We start from the raw sequence: 27307 nt of genomic DNA, 5'->3' as shown, positions 1-27307 counted from the left end.
CCAAAGGTAAATGCATTTACCTCATGGCACATTTATGATGTGCCAAGGCAAATTCGAATTTAAAATCTTATTTTACATTCTGTTTTCCCAAACTCACTTCCCAAAAGAAAATTTTAAGTTAATCATTTTCTGTCTTGAATTAATCTATGTGTTCTGAAATATCTCCCTAATTAAATTTCTGGTTGTTTGAGAATCATGTCATACCACATCATTTGTTGTCTCCATTTCATTTTCTTGGAATATTCTGAGTTCATGGGCCAATATAGGACATGACATTATAATGTCATTTTGCAATTGAGATGCAGCAATCTGAATTCAAAACATCTTCAGTGGTCTGATATTCTCTTTTCAAAGATCAAATTCTGAAAAGAATTCAGAGTTCCAAAACTTAATTTTTTACTGAAAATGTTGAGTTCCTTCAATCCTATATCTCCTAAAGGTGACATTTGCAGTTAAGGTAGGAGGAAATTTGGATCTCTAAATTTATTTTCATTTTCCTCCTATTGGATTTGCAATTCTACTACTTAAAATTGTCATCATAATGCATTTTCAAGGAAATACTTTCCTTTGTATCAGAGATTCATTGCTGAAAAAATCCACTTCTTATAGGAATATCTGAAATCTATAAAAGGTTTCAGCAACAATGTTTTAGGTTTCAAACAGCAAACCTGCTTTAAATTTGTGTCTCTCAAAGGATGGTTTCCCAAACTTCTGGATTTTCAATTTTTTCTTCTGTTTTGTCATTCTTCCTTTGAGTTCTACAAGTGAAGGTAATTTGTGAGGTGATAATTCATTTAGAATGGCACAGTGCAAATTCTAATTTGAAATCTTATCTCACATTCTATTTTCAAAAACTGATACTGAAATGGAAATTGTCATTGTTCAGTCTATTTCTTGAAAGAAACTATGTGTTCCTAATTGTCTTCCATTTAAAAAACATCATTGCTGAAATTTAGACCAAATCGGATGTTGTAATCACTTAATTTCTTTTATCTTGGAACATTCAGAGTTCTCCAGTCTGTATCTGATATGACAGTACGATGTCTTATAGCTTTTGTGATGGTCATAATCTGAAGTTCAAATTTCCTCCATGCTATGGCATTCTTTCTTCAGAGACATAATTCTGTTATTGCATTTGAGTTTAAACAAATGATTTTTCTTGTAAAAGTTCTGAATACTAAAATGCTATGTTTCAAAAATGACTTATTTAACTTAAGTTTTGGGGAAACTTCTGATTTATGAATTTCCCCTCATTTTCCTCATTCTGAGTTTGAAATTAAATTCATGACCTAAAATCATGTCATCACCATTCTTTTGCAAGGCAATTCTATTTCTTTTCTAATCAGAGTTTTCATGCACATCCAGCAATATTGCTACTGGGTCTATAAACTGAAGAGATTATGAAAAAGTGTAAAAATATTACATATAAAAATATTCTTAGCAGCTCTGTTTGAGGTGGGATAGAATTGGAAATTCAGTAAATGTTCATCAATTGGGGAATGGTTTAACAAACTGTGGTATATGTATGTGATGGAATCCTATTGTTCTATTAGAAACCAGGAGGAATGTGAATTTAGGTATACCTGGAAAGATTTGCATGGACTGATTCTGAATGAGATAAGCAGAAGCAAAAGAACTTTGTACACCCTAACAGCAACATCAGGGGTGATGGTCAACCTTAATGGACTTGCTCATTCCATCACTACAGCAATCAGGCACAATTCTGGGGTAACTGCATTGGAGAATAGTATCTGTATCTACAGAAAGAGTTGTGGAGTTTGAACAATGACCCACAACTATTACCTTTAATTTTTAAAAAGTTATGTTACTAGTTTTTTCCTATCTTTCATATTTTATTTTTCTTCCTTCAGGATATGATTTCTCATCACATTCAATTTAGATCAATGTATAACATGGAAACAGTGTAAAGAATAACAGAAGGCCTTCTGTGGGGGGTGGGAAGAGAGTTTAAGGGAAACATTGTAAAATTAAAATAATTAAAGTTTTAAAAATATTAAAAATACTTGACATATTTCTCATTCAACTTTTATAGGAGTTGGAAAGAGTCAATCCACCCAAAGTGTTGGCCATGAAATATATTTACTCTTCTCTTCTTCCTCCTCTTTCAGCAAATTAGGGAGGCATTTGAAATATACTCTTTAAAAAGTGATAAGGTGGGGATATATGAAAGATCTATTGTAAAATTCATAATTGATTCATGTGAATAGAACAAAACAACTCTAGCATAGATTAAAATGGTTGAATGATGCAACCAATGTCTTGGGAAAGTAGCAATTTCATATCAATGCATTTCGACCATGCAAGGGGCAGAATGTAGGATATTGGTCCAGATGAGCAATGGGTAAAGGTCCACATAACCACCAGGGGCCTGAGTTCAGTAGGGTTAGCATAAAAAGGGACTAACATAACAGTAATCACATCGTTGGTGAGATGAGGGGTTCAGAGAACATCAACCGGAAGCAAAGTGGGCATATCTGAAGATTTACTAACATCCTGTATTTAGGAAGAGGAGAACTGAAAAACTGCTACATCAGTAAGCTTGTAGAAGAGATTCACTGGCAAATTCTAATGGAAATTATTAGCAGGAAGACCTTAACAGGAGCCCTGTTTGAAAGAGTAGGACTGTAGGCAGGTACTGGGTAGACTGATTCCTCTTCCCTAAGGTGTCTTCTTTCGAGCTTTACCTTCAGAGTAGAATCATCCTAACCAAGACCACATAAACCAGGTAAGGTACATCATTCCATTGGCTGCATCTCAGATTCCATTGTACCTCCATAAAATTAAATGAATTGGGGAAATTGACTGAGGAAGGCCTCATAGTCTCACAGAGTCTAACCTTGACCAGGAGACAAATCTATTGACTATTTTTTGCTTGAATTGCTATAACCAGGAGAGTTGCTCCCTAATTTTCTCCATAGAAATTGCCACTTTTCTAACTGATTTTCAACCCAAGGCAAGATGAATTATTGGCTGTACCTATGATGCCTCCTTTACCAGGCAGTAGATAAACAAGGGCAATGTCCAGGTCTGAAACCATCAGAGAGTGATTTTTTTTTCCTCCTGGGTACCCACAGGTTTTACTAGCTAAGAAGGATATGATAGCTCATAATGCATTCTTTCTCACATGCCCTAACAAAGTCAATTAAGTGGAATCCATCGTCTCAAACATTTTGTTTGAATGTTGTCCGTACACACACTGTGCAAATCAATATATCTGCTCTTTCCTGGATCCTTCTGTATAGTAAATACCTGACTATCATACTTCATGATGAATCTTTGTTAGGGATAAATATGGCTAGCCTGGAGTATCCCAGAGATACAAGATTGCATCAGTTTTTGATAGAAGAGAAAACTCTTAATTAAATTATTGTCCAGCAAGAGGCTTTTTGATGTTGTTAGGGGAATTTCCTCTCATTTAGGAATTCTGGAATTGAGCAGTTACAGATTTGAGAGTGTTTGGCTGCGTAATCACAAAACTATCTTTGAAGTTCTCTAGTTCTCTTTCATTTTGCCCACCCCTCCCCTTGCCCCCACTAACCTCCTGTTTTCCAACAGGGACTTTCAAGGTGATAGGGGAGATCTTGCCTGGAACTCATAATGTGGCAGAGATATTGTCAGCACACATCTCTAGTTCCCCCAAACAATTTGTGGCAGTGAATTCTCTAAACTCTACCAATGGAAAAAGAAGTCTGGCTTTTGAGGAGGGCCTGAGGCATCGTTTTGTATTTTATTTTTATCTTTCCAGCTACAGGTTATGAAATATTCCACCACCTGCCTATTTCATAAGTTGCACATTTTTTCCACTTATCTCCTTTCCACACCCTGTCCCACAAGGACAAACAGTCTGGTAAAAGTTATGCATGTACATTCATAGTCAATATGCTCACATTAATCATTTGTGTATGATGAATTAGTATAAAGCCAAAAAAATAGAAAACTATGGTATAGGAAGAAAAAACATAAGAGAAGATTTTTTTTATTAAAGATTTTATTTATTTTGAGCTTAAATTTTCTCCTAATCTTACTTCCCTCTCCCACCCCCCACCCCACAGAAGGCAATTTGCCAGTCTTTACATTGTTTCCATGGTATACATTGATCCAAATTGAATGTGATGAGAGAGAAATCATATCCTAACAAAATCAGACAATAAGATATCATTTTTTTTTTTCTAAATTTAAGGTAATATTCCTTGATCTTTGTTCAAACACCACAGTTGCTTCTCTGGATACAGATGGTATTCTCCATTGCAGACAGCCCCAAATTGTCCTTGAGTGTTGCACTGATGGAATGAGCGAATCCATCAAGGTTGACCATTGTCCCCATGTTGCTGTTAGGGTGTACAGTGCTTTTCTGGTTTTGCTCATCTCACTCAGCATCAATTCTTGAAAATCCCTCCAGGTTTCCCTGAATTCCCATGCCTCCTGGTTTCTAATAGAGCAATAGTTTTCTATGACATACATATACCACAGTTTGCTAAGTCATTCCCCAATTGAAGGACATTTACTTAATTTCCAATTTACTACCACAAACAGGGATGCGATGCATATTTTTGTAGAAGTGATGTTTTTACCCTTTTTTTCATCTCTTCAGGATATAGACCCAGTAGTGATATAGCTGGATCAAAGGGTATGCACTTTTTATTGCCCTTTGGGCATAGTAAGTATATTCTTTATTTAAATTTTCTTTTTATTTCACAATTAATTTTTCTTCTTCCTTCCTTTGAAAAGAAGATAAATTTCTTTCAATAAATACACACACACACACACACACACACACACACACACACACATATATATGTATATAGTCAAACAAATTCCCCTGATCATTTTCAAAATAAATGTCTCATTTTTCACCCAAATGACCTATTTTTCTATCAGAATGTAGATAATACAGTTCATTAATCAGTACTCTGAAATTATGGAAGCCATTCCATTGATTATAGTTCCTACAGCTTTCAAGATATTTGTTTATATAGTGCTGTTTTTATATAGATTGTTCTCCAATTTCATTTCATTTTTTATCAGGTTATACAACAGTTCAAAATTGTTCATTTTAAAAAGCTGATGTTATAGTATCAGTTTTTCTTCTGGTCCTGATTACTTTGCTCAACTTCAGTTTATACAAATACTACCATGACTGTTCACATTCATTTATTTCCTCATTTTCTTAACAGCACAAGAATATACTATTAAATTTATATACCTTAATTTGTTCAGCCACTCCCCAATCAGTGGGTATCCCCTTAGAGTTATGGTTTTTTTGCCTCAATAAAAAGAGCATAATATGAATATTTTTGAATATGTAAGTCCTTTTTCTCTTTCTTTGATCTCTTTTGGGTACAGACCTGGCAGATTGAGTCCTTGTCTCCCAATATATTTTTATTTAATTAAATATGTGTAAAAATCTAACATATTAAAAAAATGAGTTTTTAATTTTCTCCATTCCTCCCATCACCTCTTCCTGAGAAGGCAAGCAATTTGATATAAATTATGCATGTGAAATCATGCAAAATGTATTTCCATATTATTGCTGAAAAAGAAAACAAAAAAGAGGAAATAGGTTCTTATAAAATATTCTTTGATCTGTATTTAGACTCTCAGGTCTTTTTCTGGAGATGGGATAGTATTTTTCATCATAAGTCCTTAGATCATTGTATTGCCAAAAATCTACCTCCAAGAGACAGAATGTCATAGGAAATTAAGAACAAGGCCAATACTGGAATACAGATTATAGGAGAGAAGGGTGTAAGAAGACTGTTATGAAGAACTTTAAAAGCAAAACAGGATTTTATATTTGATGGAGGCAAAGGAGGGTCACTAAAGTTTACAGAATTAAAGGCATGATGTGCTCAGATGTGTTTTGAAGGGAGATAATTTTGATAGCTGAAGGAGGATGGACTGGAGTGGGGGGATACTTTGAGGCAAGTAGTCAACCAGAAAGCTAGTGAAATAGTCTAGACTTGAGGTGATGAAAGTTGGATTTGAGTGGTGATAATAACAGAAGAGGCAAGAGAAACACTTTACTAGAGATGTAACAAAGGTAGCAAAATCAGGACTTGTTAACTTGTTGGAGATGAGGTTGAAAGATAGCGAAGAATAAAGGAATACCCCTGGGTTGTGAGCCTAGTTAAAAGAAAGTAGTAGTATTATCCACAGTAATAGGAAAATTAGAAGGAAGGAAGGATTTGAGGAAAGATGATTAGTTCACTTTTGGACATGCTGAATTTAGGAAGCCTATCCAGGTGAAGATGTCCAATGCATATTTGAAAGTGCAAGATTAGAGATCAGCAAACAGGTTAGGGATGGACAAGGATAATCATCTGTGCAGAGATAATAATTTAATACACAGGAGTGGAGGAAATCACCAAATGAAATAGTACAAAAGAAGAGAAGAAAACTTAAGACAGATTGATGGACTCCCACAGTTAGTAGGTATTACTTAGCACAAAAGAAACTGGTCAGACAAATAGGAGAACCAGAAGAGAGCAAAGTGGGGCTAAAATAAAGAGAAAGTAGCATATGAAGAGAGGGATCAATGCTGTCAAAGGCTGCAGAAAGATTAAGAAACCTAAGGATAGAAAAAAGGATAGATTTGGCAATTAAGAGTGCATTAGTGATTTTGGAGGGAGCAGTTTCAATTGAATGATACGAGCAGAAGCCAGAATGTAGATGGTTAAGAAGATAATGAGGTGAGAGAAGAAGGAGCAGAGGCACTCACTGTTTACAGATGACCTTTTCAAAGGGTATTGACATATAAAAGAGGAAAGAGAAAGGACCACAGATGGAATGGGTAGACCAAATGAGGGGTATTTGGGGGGGGTGAGGACAAAAGAAATTTGGATATCTTTGAAATGGAAGGCAAGGAGAGAATGAACTTGAGGAAGAAAATGTAGATGATAAGAAGGGGCAATCTGCTGCATAAGAGGGTAGAATGCAATCATGCGTGCCTATAACTGATTTGTCTGGCCAAGCAGTAGGGCCATCTCTTTATCTGAGACAAGGGTAAAAAGCATCTGAGTGATATTAGGTGAGGAGAGAAGAAAAGGGAGCTCTTGGCAAATTTTAAAAACAAAATGTGAGGCAAGGATCTCAGCTGAGAGGGTACAAGAGCAAAGTTATTAACAAGTTGGAGAAGGGACAAAAAGGTTTATTAAACATCATTTATGGGATAATTTGCTTTTGTATGTTGTGTACCTAATTTGTTCTCATGTTTGATTTAAAAAAAACCTGTACCAAAATGTTTTGAAGATCATTCCTTAGTAGAACAGTCTGGGAAAAAAAAAACAGGAAGGAAAATGTTCTATTTGGAGCCATTTGCTCTATCAAGACACAGGCATAGTCACTCAGTAAATATTACTATTAAGTGTTTACTATGGGCCAGGAGCTATGCTAATCACTTGGGTATACCAGAAAGGTCAAAGACAGTGTCTCCTCTTTAGGAATTCACCAAGTGAAGTTGTACCATTGAACTTTGCAAAACTAGTGTCTTCAGAAATAATCAGAAATAAGGGAGCCAGAGATTATTTCATTTGCATTCAGTATTAGGAATATGCTGCTATTTTGTCCAGTCTGTTTTTAGAACTGAAAATGTTTTCAGGAAAATTTCTTAGAAAATTCATTGAAATATTATTCATAAAAAATGACAGTTTTATATGTGTTTATATATACATACACATACATATATGTATGTATATACTCCAGAGAAAATTATGCAAACACTTGAAGTTGAAGATAGAAGATATTTTCAGCGATATGTGCTTAATATAAAAAATGGAATTATAATTTTCCTCAACTTTGGATAGTCTTCAAATTTCTCCAGGTACCACCTGTGATGAATATTTTCAGAATAGATGTTTATGAACATCCACATTAATCACATGGCACAACCTGGCATAAAACGGGGATCCTTGATCCAGTTTTAGGAATATACTGCATAGTCACTCAAGTATTGGCTTTATAAGTGTCCATTAAGGATACAGATCATGACTGCTATGAAGATGATGAGTACTGGGACTGGCTTTCCTCCATGAATCAGAAAGGGAAAAACGAATGAACTTTGCAAGTAGTCGATGATGAAGATAGACAGGATGAGGTGCTGGGCAGGGGTGCAGGTGACTACGTAGAACGCACCAGCAAGCATGGTAGCTCCTGTAGGAACCACAACAGCTTCCCGGGCAGAGTCGGGCCGAAGGTGGCCTCGGCGTGGCGGCCGTAGTGCAAGCCCAAGGTCGACTGCAGGAACCCGGATATCAGCCCCAGGAACATTAAAAGGAAGGAGAGGGTTTCCAAGCGCCCTAGTGCTGTGGTGAGCGTCACAGCCCCCGGGGTTGTGGCCGGCGGGGCCCGGGGCGATAGGCGGTCCAGCCGGGTCGTGGCCCAGAGGAAACACGGGCCTGGCAGCCCTGGGCTTCATCGGGCTCCAGCCGCCAGGACCTGAGAGGAGAGTAAGGTGACACTAGGCAAGTAGTAAAAGCGGTGACAACGGAGGAGAGAGTGAAGAACCAATAAAAGGTTTTAAGCCAAAGCAGATAGTATCCTTTCAGAGTCTGCATTTTTTTTCTTTCAGTGTGGATGGCGGACGCTGTTCTTTTTTAATGAAGATTTTATCCAAAAGGCATTCTGTTAGTCTTTACTTTGATTCCAGGGTATGCTTTGATCTAAGTGGAATGTGATGAGAGAAAAATCATATCCTTAAGCAAGAAACAAAGTATAAGAGATAGCAAAATTACAGAATAAGATAACAGTTTTTTTTTTTCCGAGTTAAAGGTAATAGCCTTTGGTCTTTGTTTATTTCTCTGATGTCATTGTTCTTAACAGTATGCCAGGGTTGTCCTGCATCTCGGAACTGCTGAGAGGAGCTGCATCCATCTGTTGATCAATTCACACTGTTGTTATCCGTGTGTGCAATATTCACTTTTTTCTGTTTCCTTTGCTCAGTATCAGTTGCTTCGGGTCTTTCTATTGTTCTCTAGAGTCCAACCATTCATTACTTTTTTGATTTTTCATTTTTTTAGGTTTTTGCAAGGCAAATGGGGTTAAGTGGCTTTCCCAAGGCCACACAGCTAGGCAATTACTAAGTGTCTGAGACCGGATTTGAACCCAAGTACTCCTGACTCCAGGACAGGTGCTTTATTCACTGCTCCACCTAGCTGTCCCCATTCATTACTTTTTAGGAAACAATACTCTTCCATAATATTCAGTTACTATAATATGTTCAGTCATTCCCCAATTGTTGTTCATCCCCTAACAATTTGCTACAGAAAGAACAGCTATAAATACTTTTTACCAGGTGGGATTTTCAAATTTTTAATGATTCTTTTACATAGAGAGATACTCTAAGAATTGCTGGGTCTAAGGGTATCTTTAGTTTAATTGCTCTTTGGGCATAGTTGCATTTTGCTCTCCAGAATGGTGGAGTTTGCAACTCCACCATGGCATTTATGTCCACATATTGCCATACCTTCTCCAATATTGATAATTTTCCATTTTTGTCATTTTAGCCAATGTGATTGGTATGAGGTGGTACTGCGTAATTATTTTAATTTGCAATTTTCTAATCAAGTTCATTTGGAACATTTTTTTTGTTTGTTTGTTTATTTTTATTTTTATTTTTTTAAAATTTTTATTAAAGATATTATTTGAGTTTTACAGTTTTCCACCAATCTTGCTTCCCTCCCCCCACCCCACCCCACAGATAGCATTCCATCAGTCTTTACTTTGTTTCCATGTTGTACCTAGATCCAAATTGGGTATGATGAGAGAGAAATCATATCCTTAAAGAGAACAGAATTCTCAGAGGTAACCAGATCAAACCATAAGACATCTGGGTTTTTTTTTTTGGGAATTAAAGGGAATAGTCCTTGTACTTTGTTCAAACTCCACAGCTCCTTATCTGGATACAGATGGTACTCTCCTTTGCAGACAGCCCAAAATTGTTCCCAATTGTTGCACTGATGGAATGAGCAAATCCTTCAAGGTTGAACATCACTCCCATGTTGCTGTTAGGGTGTACAGTGTTTTGCTGGTTCTGTTCATCTCACTCAGCATCAGTTCATGCAAATCCCTCCAGGTTTCCCTGAAATCCCATCCCTCCTGGTTTCTAATAGAACAATAGTGTTCCATGACATACATATACCACAGTTTGCTAAACCATTCCCCAGTTGAAGGACATTTACTGGATTTCCAATTCTTTGCCACTACAAACAGGGCTGCTATAAATATTTTTGTACAAGTAATGTTTTTACCCTTTTTCCTCATCTCTTCGGGGTATAGACCCAGTAGTGGTATTGCTGGGTCAAAGGGTATGCACATTTTTGTTGCCCTTTGGGCATACTTCCAAATAGCTCTCCAGAAGGGTTGGATGAGTTCACAGCTCCACCAACAGTGTAATAGTGTCCCAGATTTCCCACATCCCTTCCAACAATGATCATTATCCTTCCTGGTCATACTGACCAATCTGAGAGGTGTGTGGTGGTACCTTAGAGAAGCTTTAATTTGCATTTCTCTAATAATTAATGATTTAGAGCATTTTTTCATATGGCCATGGATTGCTTTGATCTCCTCATCTGTAAATTGCCTTTGCATATCCTTTGACCATTTGTCAATTGGGGAATGGCTTTTTGTTTTAAAAATATGACTCAGTTCTCTGTATATTTTAGAAATGAGTCCTTTGTCAGAATCATTAATTGTAAAGATTGTTCCCCAAATTACTACTTTTCTTTTGATCTTGATTACATTGGTTTTATCTGTGGAAAAACTTTTTAATTTAATGTAATCAAAATCATCTAATTGGTTTTTAGTGATGTTCTCCAAGTCTTCCTTAGTCATAAACTGTTCCCCTTTCCATAGATGTGACAGGTAGACTAGTCCTTGATGTTCTAATTTGCTTATAGTATTGTTTTTTTATGTCTATGGCCTGTAACCATTTGGATCTTATCTTGGTAAAGGGTGTGAGTTGTTGGTCTAATCTAAGTTTCTTCCATACTAGATTTGGAACATTTTTTTCATATGATTAAATGAAACTTTAATTTCATAATTTGAAAATTACCTGTTCATACCATTTAGCCATTTCTCACTTTGGGAATGAGTTTGATTTTATTCTATGTATATTTTAGAAATGGCACCTTTATCAGAAGACCTAGCTTGTTTCCCAATTCTCTCTTTTCCTTCTAAACTTGACTGCATTGGTTTTATTAGTACAAAACCTTTTTTAAATCCATATAGTCATAATCATTCATTTGCAATATATAAGCCTTTCTCTTTGTTTATTGGTCATAAATTTCTCTCCTTTCCATAGATCTGACTGATATATTTCTTGATCTCTTAAATTGTCTATAACATCATCTGTTATAGCTAAATCCTTTACCTATTTTGACCTTATTTTGTTATAGGGTGTGTGGTTGTTGGTTATCTATCTAGCTTTTGTCATACTCTTTTCTAGTTTTCCCAGTAGTTTTTCCTCAAACAGTGAGCTCCTATTCCACAAGCTTTGGGTTTGTGAAACTACAGATTAATACAGTCATCTACTTCTGTTTCTTCTGTGCCTGTTCTAATCTACTGGTACCTTACTCCATTTCTCAAGCAGTACAGGCTGTTTTAATGACAGCTATTTTATAGCATAGTTTTGGTTCAGCTAGATCACCTTCCTTTACATTTTTTCAACATTTCCCTTGATATTCTTGGCCTTTTATTGCTCCAGATAAATGCTATTCCAATTTCCTCTCACTCTGTAAAGTAGTTTTTTGGTAGTTTGATTGGTATGGAATTGAATAACTAATTATCTTTTAGTAGAGTTGTCATTTTTATTATATCTGCCCAGCCCAATTAGGAGCAATTGATCTTTTTCTTATTACTTAGATTTGACTTACTCTGTGTGAAAAATATTTCGTAATTGAATTAATGCATTTTCTGGGTTTGGCTTGGGAGGGAGATTCTCAAGTATTTATGATTGTCTGCAATTTCATCAGACAGGATAACCCAGGTTTGGGGTGACTGAGAGAATGTCAAACTCATTAGCGAGTAGTGGGAGGTGTCTACCCCAATCATGTGAAGTCTTCCACTGGTGGAATGGGTAGAGGAGAACTATTCTTTCCTGTGACCATGAAGCCAGCTGAAGAAGGTGCTGTGGAGCACTTAAGAACTTGGCTAGACATCAAAGATGCTGAGGTCATCCATTGCATCTCGAGTCATCACCAGTTGTCTTGACTGTCCTGCTATGCTGGATCATGATGACTTTGGAAGAGAGAGTGTGGCAGATGAGTCTGTGCACTTCTACCTCACTTATATCCAATTTATACTCAAAGCAAAAGACATGACTCATAACCATTTCTCAAAGTCCTGAGGTGACAGGTAAATGACAAAGCAACAGGTGCAGATACACTGAGAGCTATAGTCCCAACCCTGCAAACAGGTGGTACAAGGTCATAGGGTTTTCCCCCATTGAAAGCAGCAGTGGGATTTGGCAGTCCCCTGAGTGACTGAGCAACCCCTTTATGGATCACACTGCTCACCTCCTGATGCGGGGAAGGGGCTACAATAGGTGCCCTATAAATTGTCTGCTTACTCAACCCTAGTCCGATTCCTGAGGCAGGCAGGTAATCTCACAGTGCAGTCAAAATACAGAAAAATCTACAAAAACTTCTTCAAAGAAAATTTCACTCACCAGACATGACAAGGAGTCCATTGAACATCTCCTACTAAAGACGTACATCTCATGACCTGCCCATCACAAACACTGTCTTCCATTTACCTAATTGCAATTAAACTTCATGGATGTATCCTCATAGCATCTAATAGACTATGAGATGGTGAGCAGAAGAATCTGATAGGATGCGATAGTGACAAAGGTAATGTGAGTGCAGAGTACTGGACTGATCACAGACTCATCCTATCTAAGCTGAATGTTCACATTTGACCAGGGCAAAATGAATACCAGAAGAATTAATGTCAAGAGACAACAGTATCACTCTGAACAGGAACAATTTGTTGCTAAATTGGAGAGAAAACTGAACCTATATAGAGTTGGCAACAGTGAGGCAGAACAAGAGTAGACAGCATTTAGAGATCTGGTATACCGCACTGCATTTGCTTATCTGGGACAGAACACTTGCAAACACAAAGACTGGTTTGATGAAAATGATGGGGAAATACAGAAACAGCTAAATGAAAAAAGAGAACTCCATAGGGATTGGCAGGAGGATAGTTCATCCATTTCTAAGTAGGCAGCATTTAACTCCATCAAAAGTAAAATGCAAGCGAAACTTAGAGAAATGCAGGATTCTTGGCTCCTCATGAAATACTAGTATCATTATTATTATCATTATTGTCATCTCTTGTCAAAAATATATCCTATTTAATATTAGACATTTAAAATTTGAATTCTATTATATTCTTTGTAAAGCATAATTCATAATCTAACAGCATCTAATTACTTAAAAAGATATTTCTCTAACAATATTGCTGATACAGTAAAATCACAAATTTAACAATACAAGAGGAAATACTTAGAGGAAACAGAATGTTATGAATTACAAAATGAATGACTTCTACCATATTAACTTTTTAAAAATTGTACAAATGAAACTAATGCAACCAAGATTAGAAGGAATGCAAATAATCTGGAAACAATTTTCACAGCTAATGTTTCTGATATAAACTCATTTCTAAAATATACAGAGAAATGAGTCAAATTTATAGGAATAAAAGTCCTTCTCCAAGTAATAAAATGATCAAAGGATATAAACTGATAGTAATCAGATAGAAATGTAAACTATCTATATTCATGAAAAGATGCTCTAAACAATTATTGATTATAGAAATGCAAATTAAAAACAACATTGAGCTAAAAGCTCACACTAATCAGACTGGCTAAAATAAAAAAAATGAAAAATTATCAATGGTGGAGATGATATGGTAAAACTGGGACACTATTGTCTTTTTGGTGGAGTTGTTAACTGATACAACAATTCTGAAGAACAATTTGAAACTATCCCCAAAGGGCAATAAAACTGTGTACACTTTTTGATCCAGTAATTCCTCCACTAAGTCTATATCCCAAAGACATTATTCAAAAAATGGAAAAAAAAACATGTTCAAAAATGTTTTCAGTAGCTCTTTTTGTAGTGTCAAAGAATTGGAAATTGATTGGAAGCTTATCAATTGGGAATTGTCTGAAAAAAAAGTATGGCATAACAATGTGATGGAACATAATTTTTCTTTAAGAAATCATTAGTATTCAGACATTAGTAAAGTCTGAAAAGAGCTGCATGGACTGATGCTGTTTGACTTGAGCAGAACCAAAAGAAGATTATACACATTGACAGTGACATTGTGAAATGATCAGATGGGGGGACACAACTTCTCTCAGCAGTTCAGTGATGAAGAACAATCGAGAGACCTGTTATCTACAGTGCCATCCATAACAGGGCAAACTATGTTCATTTTTTAAATTTTCTTTCTTTTCTCTTTTCATTGTCATGGTTTTTTCCAACTGGATTCTAATTCCTCTTTCAGAATATGGTTATTATAGATGTCAAACATTATTCTACATGTGCTACCTACATTGGATTATTTACTGCTATGGGGAGGAGGAAGGATTAGAGGATAATGTAAAGATATGGAACTCAGAGGCTTTCAGGGGATTGGATGTGGAAAACTACCTTTATTTGTGACAGGGAAAAATATTTTAAAAGCAAAGAAAATTTAGGTACATAAAACTAACATATTTGGTTAAGATCATAAAGTTGATGCAGGTTTTTAGAACATAACACAAATTTCACTGCATTTTTCATTATGTTTTTTCTTCAGTTTTCTTTGGAAAGATGGTCTGAGATATTTGATACTCACATGGTCAGAGGAGGGAAGGTCTCCGAAATGGGGAGTCACAGGGGGTTCTCTGAGCTACTGAAGAAGGTTTAGGAAATCATTGACCTAGCAGTTCAGTTGTCTTTGATTTAAACAATCTTTACTCTTTTTATGATCAAACTAAGGTTATCTGGTAGCAGTTATAAAATACAATTGGAATACCTATATATGTACCTGTATACATACTTAAAAACACAAAACAATCTGTCTAGTGAGCTTCAGAAAAATAGTTTAATTTTTATTTTCCGCATTAACTTTTTTTAGTGTTTTTATTTTTTTGTAAGGCAAATGGGGTTACGTGGCTTGTACAAGGCCACACATCTATGTAATTATTAAGTGTCTGAGACAGGATTTGAGCTTAGGTACTCCTGATTCCAGGACTGGTGCTCTATCTACTGAACCACTTAGCTGCCCCTACCCCATTCACTTTTACAAAATTTAATCATTGTTTTTTTAAGATCATTTTCTTCAAAGTGGCTCCCCAAAACTCATGAAAATATTTCTGTTTATGTTAAGCTTCTTCTAAGTGAAAATGATTAAGTTCCAAACTCCTTAACGATTAACCACTAAATTTTTCATCTCCAAAACACCACAATATACTAAGATGTATTGAGCATGATTTTTAACCTAAGCTTTTGCTAGAATCTGTGGAGATGGAAATTGCCCATTGTAATAAAAGGACTGAGGTAGAGGATGAACCAATGGCACATTATGGAAGGGTCCATGGTCCCCTCTAAAGAAGTAAACCTCAGATCTTCCTCATGAGCTGAGATTCCCCCTTCATATCTTTACAGGGTGTGATACTGTTTAATAAATAAGTGGTCTATCTAAAACCAATTTGTTCAACGCTCATTTTTTATTTTTGTTTTTAAATAATATTTTTCTTTCAAATTACATGTAAAGACAATTTTCAATGTTCATTTTTATAACATTTTTAAGTCCAATTTTTTTCTTGCTTTTTCTCTTGCTCCTCACCCATCATATTATAAATAATTAAAATATATTTCCATATTGGTCATGATGTGAAAGAAGAAAGAAATCAAAATGAAATAAATCCAAAAATAAAAATAATGTGAAAATATTATGTTTCCATCTATAACTATATTCCATCAGTTTTTTTTTCTTGGGAGGTGGTTAGTGTTTTCTACCGTAAGAGCTTTGGAATATCCATGTTTCAGTATTTATTTTTGAAGTTCTATTTATTACAGAGTTATCTACTTAAAGAAACAAGTTTCATGTTTTTTTAACGTGAATGATTCTACTTTCTTAAGGACTTTCTCTTGACTGAATCTTTTTGCCTCTTTTACAGTTTTTTAGATTTTTTTCTCTTCTTTTTTTTTGCAAGGCAGTGGGGTTAAGTGGCTTGCCCAAGGCCACACAGTTAGGTAATTATTTATTTTTTCTATTTTTAAGGTGTGGTTTTTTCAGTATATTTTTTTTACTCTTGTGTCTCCTTTATCAAGATGTTCATTGTTTTTTTCCTGATTTTCTTGTGTCACTGCCATTTCTTTTCTGAATTTTTGCTTTACCTCGCTGATAGTTAAAATTTCTTTTGTACTTTTCCTTGAATTCATTATGGACCTCAGATGAATTGACATTTGTTTTGAAAGCATTGGATGTAACAAATTTGTCATTCTTTGCTTCTTCTGAGATTGTGTTTTGATCTTCCCTGCTCCCATAAGAAGTTTCTATGGTCAGGTTCTCTTCTTTGGTGTGTGTTCATTTTTTCCAGCCTGTTTTTGACTAACATGTTAAAGTTGGACTTTACTCTTTAGGGCAGTGAAAACACAATCCCAAGCTCTGGGGCTTTCATGCAGCTATTTTCAGAGCTAGTTTTGGGAGTTTACAAGTTTCCAGTTCTTTCAAAGTTGTACAATCTAAGGAGAAGTGTTTACCCCTCTTTGGTCCTATTCTCAGGTCTGTGAGTGACCACAAGCACCCTTTCCTACCCCCATACTGTGAGCAGCTTCCTCTCCCCCTGTGTGACAAGCTCTGTTATTTTAGTGGTCTTCTTCACTCTGACAGTAGGTTCCAAGACTATGAGTTCAGTCCACCTATGGGTGAGTCCCTCATCTCGTTTTACCTTTAGAAATCTTTCCTGGTAACTTAATCTACAAACAACACTAAACAAGAACTGAGATAAGGGAGTTTCTGAAAAACAGACAAAATAATAAGACAGAAATGTAGACAAGATAGAAGAAAGGAACCCCGTTTAAGGGGAGATTGCAGAAACCTTCACTTATGGAAATCCTTAAAACCAAAAGCTCATCTGAAAAGAAGAGGACTTTTCAACATCTACTCTTAATATTTTAAGTTTTAGTAACTACTAGAGTCAAATTACCTAAAGTAATTCATCAGAAGAATCACATTTGAATGTTTGGGATTGTGTTTTCACCATCCCATAGCTCAGCAAGTTGTTTAGTCATTCCTGTAACTATCAGATCCTTGAGGGGAATGGGACACCTCTTCTTCTGATCTTAGAGTATTGGAACTATTTGTTTTTTCAAGTTTTAAGTGTATATTTAAGTGCATTTGCATTAAGTGCCTAATACACACTCAATATAAAATAGACTACAAAATTTACCTGAAAAATCAGAGAATTTCAGTTGCAATATTCTGAAGACCTGAACTGGAAAGGAATCTTTCAAAAATTATTAGATAGATGTTTTAAAAAGGAAAATAATTTCAACCTCAATTATGGAGGAAATTTTAGGTGTGAAGTTATTAAGAATTTTTTTTAAGTTTTTGTAAGGCAAATGGGATTAAATGGCTTACCCAAGGCCACACAGTTAGATAATAATTAAGTGTCTGAGGGCAGACTTGAACTCAGGTCCTCCTGACTCCAGAGCTGCTGCTCTATCCACTGCACCACCTAGCCGTCTGGTGTGAATTTATTAATGCATGTTTTTGAGAATTGTGTGATCCAATAAGTTCCCTCTAATGAAGTATAATATTGAGACAAGAAATGGTCTCAAAGTTTCAGGTTTCCATGATCTAAATACCAATAAATTGTCATAATCCTGGTTTCTTCAAATGGTTGTTTGAATTAATCCTCCCCCTAGCAGTAGTATAATGGCATCTGTTCTGCCATCAAAATTTCCAATAGGGCTTACCTCCCTGAAAAAAAAAAATGAGACATTATTTTGTCCTTTCCTTTTTCAAAGGAATGTATGTGTGAGAAGAAAGGGAGAGTAATGGCAGTATTATGCTATTCAATAATTCTGTTTGATTTCAGGTAAATTCACAGGCAGTCAAATTGCATAAAAGGATGTCACAGCCTAGTTCAGTATTATCCAGATAGGGAAAAGTGTTGTATGGAAACAAAGTTACATGAAAACTTAGTATTCGTAAGGTTACCCTTCCCCAATTATTCCTAATGGACATTTATTCATTGATGTGTAATCACAGATACCACTCCCATTGAGCTACTGACATTATTATTAGTGGTCTTTTGAGAGATCACATTGATATAATGAAATATAAATTAAGAAATATATCCTATTAAAGTCCCCAAAATTCTGCTTCAGGTGGTAAATCTTCATTAATCATATAATAGGGAAGTGTATAATAATGGTGTTCTTGTGTAGAAATGTTGGTTCAAATTAATTCAATATTCCAATTCATACATTTTTTGTTGTTGATGCCCTTTGTGATCAAAGAGGACCATAGCATCATATGAATTATTGCATGACTTGAACATTATGTTGTTTATAGTGAGGGTAGTGCCATCCAAAGACATCCTTCACTATCTTATATGCTTAAATTTCCTCTTTCGTCTGGGAGGGGTTCTAAATTCTTTAACAGTCATATTTCAGAATTTGACAATATATTCTCAGCAGGACTGCTAATGTCTTATATTTTTTATCAATGTTTTTTATCATTATTATTTTCTTAAAGCAAAGAATTCTCATTAAATATTGAGTTTTCAAACTTAATTTTCACATTCTGTAACAGATTTATGATCTAATGGCATTCAGATCAAAAGGGGAAGTAATCTGGCTTAATAATTATTTTTAGTATTTACAAGAGAAAAAAGATTCCATACCAATATCAACTATTTATCACATGAAACTTATTACTAGTCTTATGAGAATAATTAAGTGAAATGCATTTTAGAATGATATTACTGAGAAAATCATCTGATCTTCTGTGGTATCCTATTAATTCTAACCAAAGACATCTTAAACCCAGTATAAAATTATCCAGTATGGAGTAATTTTTAATAGCAATGACTAACCCTCAGTTTTCACAAGGGTTCATCGCTTTTATTGACTTACATAAAAACAAGTCATGTTTATGATCCCTATGCCAATAACTACTTATTTATTACTTTGCATCAACCAAAGAATCAAATTAATTACTTTTTTTAAACTTTAAGGCATTTTCTTCAAAAATTTCTAGAAATCATCCATATAAAAATTATTTTTTCAAAGTGGGATTGAAACCTTTCCTCAAAATGGTTCTTGAAAAATTTCAACCCTTTTCTTTTAAGCTCTGCATTCATCCTGTGTCAATGCAGTATCTAATTTTCCTTAAACTTTCTATCCACTTTACTCTCATTCTTGCTTGTTTATATTGCCATCTTTTCTCTCATTTCATCCAAAAACCCTTCAAACCTAGACCTTTATTTTTCTTTGATTCAGTACTTCTTTTACTTTACTCTGTTTGCCTAATTCCTCCAGTCAATAAATGACTAGATTCAAGTTTTGTGGCCCAGATTTCTCAATTTGTTTGTGCTTGAATGTTTGTTTGACAATGAGGCAAAAAAAAATCCTGAAATAAATGGTATCTTCGTTTCAAAATTTCTTTTTTTTGAGTTAATAATTATAAGTCATATAAACTTTTTACTTTTTCTTTTCTAGTATAAGGAACTTCTATTAAGTGTGCTTCAATGGAATTTATTCTTCTTTTAAAATATATTATATTCTTAATATTTAATATATTATATTAATATTATATTATTTAATATAGTAATGTATATTAATATATTTGGCATATTCTTTTATATATTCAATATTTAATATATTCTATATTCTTTTTTAAAATTTGAACATCAGTAATTCTGATCATAATTTCTCTATGTCTAAGTTATTATAATTGTGGCAAAATACCATGTTTGGTTCCACTTCTGTCAACACAATTTTTAGTGTTTTCCTAATTGACCTAAACAACATATGAAAACCTAATTGACCTAAACTACTTATAAAAATCTAATTGACCTAAACAACTTATAAAAACTTTCTTTCAGTTACTTCTTCATTTCAAAACCAGTTTTTTTCTTCTAGGAGTGCTTTGGGATTCACCTTCAATCTAATAGTCTCTGTAGTGGCTTCATTGGTGACACCATGTAGGATATTTTATTTTATTTTATTTTTCTAAAGAAAGATTTTATTTATTTGGAATTTTGCAATTTTTCCCCAAAACTATCTTCCCTCCCCACACCCCCCACAGAAGGGATTTGATCTTTACATTGTTTTCATGGTATACATTGATCTAAGTTGAATGTGATGAGAGAGAAATCCTATCCTTAAGGAAGAAAAATAAAATATAAGACATGGTAAAATTACACAGTAAGATGTTTTTATTAAAAAAAATTAAAATTAATAGTTTTTGGTCATTGCTCAAAGTACACAGTAGTGTCTCTGGATTCAGATGGTATTCTCCATCACAGATACCCCCAAATTTTGCCTGATTGTTATACTGATGGAAAGAGCAAGTCAATCAAGTTTGATCTTCACCCCAATGTCAGGGTGCACAATGTTCTGGTTCTGCTTATCTCCCTCAGCATCCGTTCATGCAAATTCTTCCAGATTTCCCTGAATTCCCATCTCTTGTGGTTTCTAATAGAACAAGTGTTCCATGACATACATATACCACAGTTTATTAGGACATTCCCCAATGGATGGCCATTCATTTAATTTCTGATTCTTTGTCACCACAAACAGGGCTGCTATGAATATTTTAGTTCAAGTGATGTTTTTACCTTTTTTCACAATCTCTTCAGGTTAAAGACCCAGTAGTAATATTCCTGGTTCAAAGGGTATGCACATTTTCATTGCCCTTTGGACATCATTCTAAATTGCTTTCCAGAACGGTTGGATGAGTTCACAGCTCCACCAACAATATATTATTCTCCCAGGTTTCCCACATCCCTTCCAGCATTGATTGTTGTCCTTTCTGATCACATTGGCTAGTCTGAGAGGTATGAAGTGGTACCTCAGAGATGCTTTAATTTGCATTTCACTAAGAAGTGATTTAGAGCAATTTTTCATATGATTATGGATCTCTTTGATTTCCTCAGCTGTAAATTGCTTTGTATATTCTTTGATCATTTGTCAATTGGGGAATGCCTTGTTTTTTTTTTAAAAACATGACTCAGTTCTCTGTATATTTTGGAAATTAATCTTTGTCAGAAATACTAGCTGTAAAAATTGTTTTCCAATTTCCTACATTTTTATCTCTATTTGGTTACAGTGCTTTTGTCTGTGGAAAAGCTTTTTACTTTAATGTAGTCAAAATTGTCATTTATTTTTAATGATGTTCTTCATCTCTTACTTGGTCATATACAGCCTCCCTTTCCATTGATCTGACAGGTAAACTATTTCTTGTTCTCTTAGTCTGCTTATAATATTCTTTTTTTTTGTCTAAATCCTATATCCATTTTGATCTTATCTTGGTATAGGATGAGAGGTGTTGGTCTAATCCAAGTTTTTGCCTTGCTGATTTCAAATTTTCCCAACAGTTTTTATCAAAGAGAGAGTTTTTATCCCAATAGCTGAACTCTTTGTGTTTTTCAAACAACAGATTACTATGATCACCTACTGCTATTGCACCTAGTCTATTACACTGATCCACCATTCTTTTTCTTAGTCAATACCAGACAGTCTTGAAGACAGATGCTTTATAAAATAGTTTTAGATCTGGTAGAATTAAGTAATTTTCTAATGCACTTTTTTTTCATTAAATCCCTGGAGATTCTTGACTTTTTATTTCTCCATATGAATTTATGTACAATATTTTCTAACTCATTAAAGTAATTTTTTAGAATTTTGATTTTGGGCACGAAAGTAGCTTAATTGGTAGAATTATCATTTTTATTATATTAGCTCAGCCTATCCATGAGCAGTTGATATTGGCCCAGTTATTTAAAACTCATTTAATTTGTGTGAAAAGTGTTTTTTAATTGTTTTCAAAAAGTTTCTGAATCTGCCTTGGTAGGTAGACTCCCAGGTGCTTTATTTTGTCTGAAGGTACTTTGAATGAGATTTCTCTTTCTAGATCTTTCTGCTGCATCTTGCTAGTCATGTATGGAAATGTTGAGGATTTATGAGGGTTTATTTTATAACTTTAGACTTTGCTAAAGTTCTTAATTATTTCTAGTATTTTAAGTGATTTTTGGGGGATACTCCAGTTATATCATCTTGTCATCTTCAAAGAGTGAGAGTTTTGTCTGTTCCTTTCCAGTTTTAAGTCCTTCAATTTCTTTTTCTTTGCTTATTGTTGAAGCTAATATTTCTAATGAAATATCGAATAGTAGTGGTGATAGTCAGCATACTTCTTTCACCCCTAATCTTACTGAGAATGCCTCTAGCCTATCCCCATTGCATATAATGCTTGTTGATGGTTTCAGATAGATACTGCTTATTATTCTAAGGAAAATCCATTTTTTCCTAACTCTCTAGTTGTTTTTGGTAGGAATGTGTGCTGTATTTTGTCAAAAGCTTCTTCAGCATCTATTCATATTATCATATCATTTCTGATATGTTTGTTATTGATACAATTATTTATGCTATCAACTTTCCTAATTTTGAATGAAGCCTGAATTTCTGGGACAGATCCTACTTGGTCATTATCCTGGTGAAAACTTGTTGTAATTGTTTTGCTAAGATTTTATTTAATATTTTTGCATCTGTATTCATCAGGGACATAGGTCTATAATTTTGTTTCTCTGTTTTAACTCTTCTTGGTCTAGGTATCAGCACCAAATTGGAGTCATAGAAAGAGTTAGGCAGAGTTCCGCCTTCACCTATTTTTCTTTTTTTTTTTTAGGATTTTTTTTTGCAAGGCAATGGGGTTTAGTGGCTTGGCCAAGGCTGCACAGCTAGATAATTATTAAGTGTCTGAGGCCAGATTTGAACTCAGGTACTCCTGACTCCAGACCTGGTGCTCTATCCACTGCGCCTAGCCGCACCCTTCACATACTTTTCCAAAGGCTTTATATAGAATTGGAACCAATTGTTCCTTAAATATTTGGTAGAATTCATTTATGAATCCATCAGACCCTGGAGATGTTTTCTTAGTTCAATAAGGAATTGTTGAATTTTTTTTCTGACATAGGGTTATTTAGGTATTTAATTTCCTCTTCATTTGAACTGTGCAACTTATATTTTTGTAAATATTTGTACATTTCACTTAGATTATCAAATTTATTGATATAGAGTTGGGCAAATTAATTCTGAATTATTAGTTTAATTTCCTCTTCATTGGTGGTGAGTTCACCTTTTTCTTTTATGATTCTAACATTTTGATTCTCTTCTCTCTTTTTTAAAATCAAATTGACCAGAGGTTTATCAATTTTATTGTTTTTTTGTCATCAAACCAATGCTTGGTTTTATTTATTAGTTCAATAGTTTTCTTGCTTTTGATTTCTATTAATTTCTCCTTTAATTTTTAGAATGTCTAATTTGACATTTAATTGGGAGTTTTTGGTTTGTTCTTTTTCTATCTTTTAGTCACATATTTAGTTCATTGATTTCATCTTTCTCTAAAGAATTGAATTTCTATATTCCATTCCTGGTTTGTGTACTGTTTAAAATTGCATATAAAGCATTGCATTAAGATGTCAATTTAAATTTTATTGCAGCAGTCTGTATTCTCATTTACCCTTCATTCCTATCATTTTGTTTTAAAAAATCAGTCATGAAAAGAAAACCAGATTTCACCAATCTATTTCTCAATTGAAATTTTGATTTCTGAAAAACCTGTCTCTAAAATAGTCTGGTTTTTAAATTGAAGTCAGCCCAATTCTTTTGATTTTTAAATTTATTTTCTGATTTGGCATGCAGAGGTCTTAATTACAAATATATGACATAATATTCTGGCATCACAATTAATTTTGATGCAGAAATCTGAATTCGATCATCCTAATCTGATATTATTTAAGAAAGATGCAATTCTGCAGGGAGATCCTGAAATCTCAATTCTATTTCTGAAATGAATTTGGCAATTTTTAATTCCTTACCTGTTTGAAAGTCTTGTTTTTTAATTGTACGCAAACCACACCATTGGATCTCTCAATTGTTTTTCTGATTTTTCATTCTGTAGTCAACATCCTGTTAAAAAGCATTACTACATGATGTCAGATTGAATTTTCATGCAGCAATTTGATTTTTCTTTTACAGTTCTGGTTATACTTTAAATTTAAAACAAAAAAGCTTTTCTGAAATAAAAACCAGAAATCTCCAATCTTTGTTCAAAATGTCTTAATGAATTTTTAAGCAGCATTCTGAATTCTCATTTACAATTCTGATTAGACATTCTATGCTGAAAAAAAAGGACATTTGAAATGAAAACAAGAAAGCTCCAGTATCTATCTGAAAAGAATTTGGCAGTTCTTTATTCACTTATTGTCTAAAACTCTATTTTTATTTAAGTGCAAACTCAACTAAAGCATTGAATTTCTAAATGTCTTTTCTGATTTGGAATTCTGTGGATCAAATTACCAAAACGACATAAGATTATGGCATCATAAGAAATATCAAAGTGGCAATCTGAATTCTAATTTAGCTTCTGCTCTTAAATTCTATGTTACTAAGCAATTCTGATTTTTAAAACAGAATTCTCAAAGCTATTTTTGAATTGAATTTGAAATTTGTTTGTTCCCTACCTCTTTGAAAATCTGCTTTTTAATTTAAAGCAAACTCAAACTTTGGATTTCTATTTTTCTTACCTGATATGGCAATTATATAAAAATCATTAATTATGACATTGTAATGAACACTGATGAACAATCTCCAGTCTTATTTACTCTTCTGATCTGACACTGTATCTTAAAATAACTGCTGCTCACTGGATAACTTGAAATGTCAGATCTATTTCTCAAGTGGAATGGTCAGTTGTTTAGTCTTTCACTTTTTTAGACTGGTTTTTGAATTAAATACAAATGGAAGCAATGGATTTCTGAATTTCATTCATAGTTTTGCATCAAGAGTTTTACATGTCATATAATCCATTACATTGTGACAACATAATGGATATTGATGCAATCAACTATTTTCTCAGAGTTCTGATTTGACAATCTTCATTAGAAAACTGCACTACAGAAATGATAACTAGAATTCTACATTATATTTCTGAAATGAATTTGCAATTCTTTATTCCTAACTCTTTGAATGGCTGGCTTTTAAATTAAGTGAAAAACAAACTTTGGATTTGTAAATTACAATCATTGTTTTTCATTCAGAGGTCCAAATTGCATATAAAGTATTATATTAAAATGCAATAACTGCATTCTTCATTACAGTTTTGACCTATAATTCTATGTTTAAAAAAAACCAGTCACCAAAAGAAAAACAGATTGAATGAATTAATTTCTCAAATGAAATTTTGTTTTTTTGAATATTCTCTACCTCTGAGAAAGTTTTGCTTTAAAAGTACAGTCAAACAAGAGATATTAATTTCTACATGTCTCTTATTGTTTGTCATTTATGACATGTATGACAAATGTATGATATTAATTTCATGTATAACATTATGCTGTCATGACTAATTTTCATGGTGTCATCAGCATTCTCGTTTACAATTCTGATCTGACACACTATTGAAAGAAAAAGCACTTCTTTCGTGAGAATATAAAATCTCCAATCTATTTCAGGAAATGAATTTGGCAACTCTTCCTTAAATCTCTGAAAGTGTAGTTTTCAAGTTACGTGGTTTTTCTGATTTTTCATTATATAGTTGATATTCTATGTAAGATATTATGTTATGATATCAAAATGAATGTGGGTGCATCAGTGATTTCTGTTTTACAGGTCTGATCACACACTTCAGGTTAGAAAAGGATTTTTGGAATATAAACCAGAAATATCCAATCTCTTTCTAAAACATCTTAGACATTATATTATACACTACCCGTTGTCCAATTTGGAGGGAGATTTCCTCCAAAATGTCTCCTTTCTGAGCCTCTGAAAAGCATAATGTTCAACTAGTCTTAATCGAATTACCAACGATTGGCAACAAGTGGCTCACAACTCATTTTTATTTTATTTATCACCTGTGCACAAGAGTAACTGATGAAACCAACAGGGAGTCTGAGGAGCCGGGCCCAGATGCAATGGAGGCAGCAGTGAGCCGGGCCCAGCAGGGAATGAAGGCAGCAGCGACCGAGCAGGTGGGGAGCCAGCCTCCCTGTTATGGCGGCAGCGGTGAGTCATAGGAGGCGCCGGTATCACTGTGATGACATTGGCGCCACCACGTTCCCTTGCCCCATCCCCTCCAGAAGTAGACAGATTTCAGATTCTCTTCAGACAGATTTCAGATTTCACAATTCATTTTCAGAATTGCTTCTTTACATGGAATTCCAGAACAGGGAAAATTAGAATTCAATGGCAGCAGCAAGATGCAGGGTGATGTCATCATCTTGCTGCACTTGGGAGTAGAACCCTCAGTGCCCCATCAGAAAAGATATTTAGAAATCCAAAGCTTAGATGAGGTCACACATAATTAAGAAATCAGACTTTTAGACAGGCAGGCATGAAGAACGTTGAGTTTGAGTTCAGATACACATTGGTGATTTCTGGTTTTCCTCTTTTTTGCTTTTAACATGGTCCTTTTTTCTTAATCTGCAGCGTCAGATCAGAATTGTAAATGAGAACTCAGACTGGAGCCTCACAACTAACTAGGAGTCATAAGGTTCAAGGACAGATGGCATTTTCACCACAACCGCCCAAAAGAGGAAAGTAACCTGTAAACCCAAACTTTAACACCTAATTAAATAAAAACACGGACATTCCAACACATAGGGCATACAAAACCGTAATGTGTGTGTGTGTATGTATGTATGTATGTGTATATATATATATATATATATATATATATATATATATATGTATGTATATATATATATTCCTTGACCCACCCTTTCCTGAAACAGGTCTGTATACAAAAGAGATCAAAGGAAAAGATCTATGTGTACAAAAATATTGATGGTAGCTCCTTTTGGGGTGGCAAAGAATTGGAAATTGCTGGAATGTTCCTCTGTAAGGGGAATGGTTGATCAAGTTGTGGCATATGATTGTGATGGAGTACACTCATGCCATATGAAATGACCAGGGTAGGCTTTCAGAAAAACTAGAGAAGACCTTTATGAACCAAGTAAAGTGATCCATGTTGTAATGATGATCCACTGTGAAAGACTTGAATTCAC

The 27307-nt window shown here is 34.4% G+C and overlaps 1 pseudogene; it reads right to left on the bottom strand.

Annotated features, from left to right (window-relative positions):
* Positions 1–7765: 7765 nt before the first annotated feature.
* On the bottom strand, positions 7766–26315 carry LOC141503997 (3-oxo-5-alpha-steroid 4-dehydrogenase 1-like; annotated as a pseudogene).
* Positions 26316–27307: the final 992 nt, after the last annotated feature.

This window comes from Macrotis lagotis, unplaced genomic scaffold, assembly GCF_037893015.1.
Source record: "Macrotis lagotis isolate mMagLag1 unplaced genomic scaffold, bilby.v1.9.chrom.fasta BILBYCTG006, whole genome shotgun sequence".
NCBI classification, from domain to species: domain Eukaryota; kingdom Metazoa; phylum Chordata; class Mammalia; order Peramelemorphia; family Peramelidae; genus Macrotis; species Macrotis lagotis.
The sequence above is the reverse complement of the archived record's forward strand: the minus strand, read 5'-3'. Positions and strand labels throughout refer to the sequence as shown.